Source organism: Atta colombica, unplaced genomic scaffold (assembly GCF_001594045.1).
Source record: "Atta colombica isolate Treedump-2 unplaced genomic scaffold, Acol1.0 scaffold21, whole genome shotgun sequence".
Taxonomy (NCBI): domain Eukaryota; kingdom Metazoa; phylum Arthropoda; class Insecta; order Hymenoptera; family Formicidae; genus Atta; species Atta colombica.
In genome coordinates this window covers 1,985,813-1,988,388 of record NW_017259305.1, presented here as the reverse complement: position 1 = coordinate 1,988,388, position 2,576 = coordinate 1,985,813, and the positions used below count along the sequence as shown (strand labels likewise).

Genomic DNA, 2,576 nt, shown 5'->3' with positions numbered 1-2,576 from the left:
CCCTCCCCCCTACTCTCTCTTCTCCCTCTTCCTACTCCCCTCTCTCTCAGCTGAGAATCTCATTCTTCGAAAGTAATCTCGAAATTGTCATTTTCGATGACAATTCGTCATTTTGAAATGACAATCGGCGATGTTCATTCACTCTTAAAAATATCGGTGTGGATTTTACATATGCAGTGTTTATCGATTATATGTATAATATTCCGTATTACTTTCCGTATTACTTAATATTAACATCAACATGATGAGGATGTAACATGGATTTTAAAATCTATCATGGTATAAACATTAGGGATTTTAAATCATATGATGATGATTAATATTAAGGACAATAGCACTTTTTTAAATTTTCTAGATATTCAGATCCAATGAGCATTTTGTATGAATATTTTATATAACATATGGTATAATGCATAAGCAAATTAATCAAGCAAGATCCTTAATTTTCTTCCTTTCCATGAAATAAGCTTTAAGTCTTAAATCCCATAAGAAATGAACTAATCACAGTTGATTGAAGAATAATCGATTATGATTTGTAATTTCTTACAGCTTAAGTCTAATATTACATTTTTCGTACAAATATTTCAAGCCTATCCTTAAATTTATTAGTAATGACTTATTGAAATCCCATGACACTAATACGATGAGAATTCTATACTGATAGACACCGCATGGTGTTGAATCCATACCGATATTTTTTAGAGTGTTGGATCACGAAGAAATGCGTGTCGATTTATAAAATGTAAAGTCAATCGGACATGTGCTGTAGATGATGCGCTGTATGTGAGCCAGCACAGGTTGTTGATGTGTAAAAATACCATATATTCAGAAATGAAATAATTACAGACCCTTTTCGACCCTTATTATTTGGTCATTTTCAATGTAGTTTTTGAAACATTTAATTGTACAAGTTAAAATGTTTAATAGTCGCTTATAATATTTCATAAGATATAAAAGTTGTTTGTCGTATTTAATTGAATACTCAAACAATTAATATTATCTGCAATATATAATAACATGAAATATAATAAACAAACTTAAAATACTGATATAAAAAAAATTCATTAAAGAACTGAATAAATTTACATTACATATTGACAATGGTCAGATAAATTAGAAACGTGTGTACAGTAAGACATTTCAAAAGAGAGATCAAAACGAAATTGTCATTACTAAGTGGGAAAAAATAATACAATAAATAAAATTAGACGGAAAGTTAAACAATTATACTGACAAAGTATGTTACGCATTAACTATAAAACTTGAAAAAATCATTTTTCTTAAAATGATATAAAGAATCCAATATTTCAATAACCTTTTGTAACTGTAAAATTCAAACCATTCTTTTGTTTCTTAATGTAGAACTCTGAGATTAAACGCTTATTATAATTCTTTTCTTTATCTAAAATTTTGACAGTGTTCTAATCAAAATTATGATTATATTTCAGTCTATGTTCCTTAATAACCGATTAGTATACCTGTTGATGTGATTACGATATTTTGATGCTCTAGTTTTTAATAATCTCTTCTTTTAACCCACATATGAATGTCTGTGAAGCTGGTCCCTCATTTTCATAATTTAAAAAAAATAAGCAGAGTTCTGCTTATCCCCCCAAGAGTTCTAGAGTTTTCTATTAATATTAAAAAGAGTTTCATTGATTAAAGCGATGAAAATACTATTTGAAATTTCGGAGGGACCAAGTTCATGATTCCGAAACATTGAAGGACTATAATTTTTTTACCGTTCATTGTAGAATTATGATCCATATAGAACAATCGATAGAACTCTTTGGGAGACAATTAGAACTCTCAAAAAAATATCGGATTTCCGAAAAAATTTTTTCAAAAAAAAATTTTTTTTTATAACAAAATTTTTTTTTATTTCGGCCTGTTATAAGTTATACTGTTATAAGTTCTGATAGTCCCCGAAGAGAACCATTATCCTCAATAACCGATACGCTGAAACCAATATCTAAAAAGTTCTGGAACTTTAAAGTTTCGACTTTTGAATTTTTCTAAGTTCACGCGGATCAAAATTTTTTTTCGGAAATCCGGCATTTTATTGAGAATTCTGGTAGCTCCCCGAAAAGTTCTGGGAATTTAAATTTTCGAATTTTTACTTAGAGAAATTAAAAACTTAGAGAAATGAAAAAAAATTTTTTTTTGAAAAAATTTTTTCGGAAATCTGGTACTTTTTTTAGAGTTCTGATTGCCCCCCAAAGAGTTCTATCGATTGTTCTATAATATATGGATCATAGTGCTACAATGAATGATAAAAAAGTTATAACTCTTCAATGTTTCGGAATTGTGAACCTCCCCGAAATTTCAAATAGTGTTGTCACTGCTTTAATCGATGGAACTCTTTCTAATATTAAGAGAACTCTAGAATTCTTGGAAGGGCAAGCAGAACTCTGCTTATTTTTTTTTTAATTTTGAAAATGAGGGGCAAGCTTCACAGATGTCACGTATGAAGCATTACAATTCGAACAATTAATTTTATATATTACATTAGAATGTAAAAAATAATGTAATTTATGCTTTTGAACTTTAATAAAATAACTCAATTTATGTAATCT

The 2,576-nt window shown here is 28.5% G+C and overlaps 1 protein-coding gene across 1 annotated transcript in view; it reads left to right on the top strand.

The window, feature by feature from the left end:
* LOC108687587 (glycerol kinase) overlaps positions 1-2,576 on the top strand; it is a 53,444-nt gene that overhangs the window by 11,535 nt on the left and 39,333 nt on the right. The window lies entirely within an intron of this gene.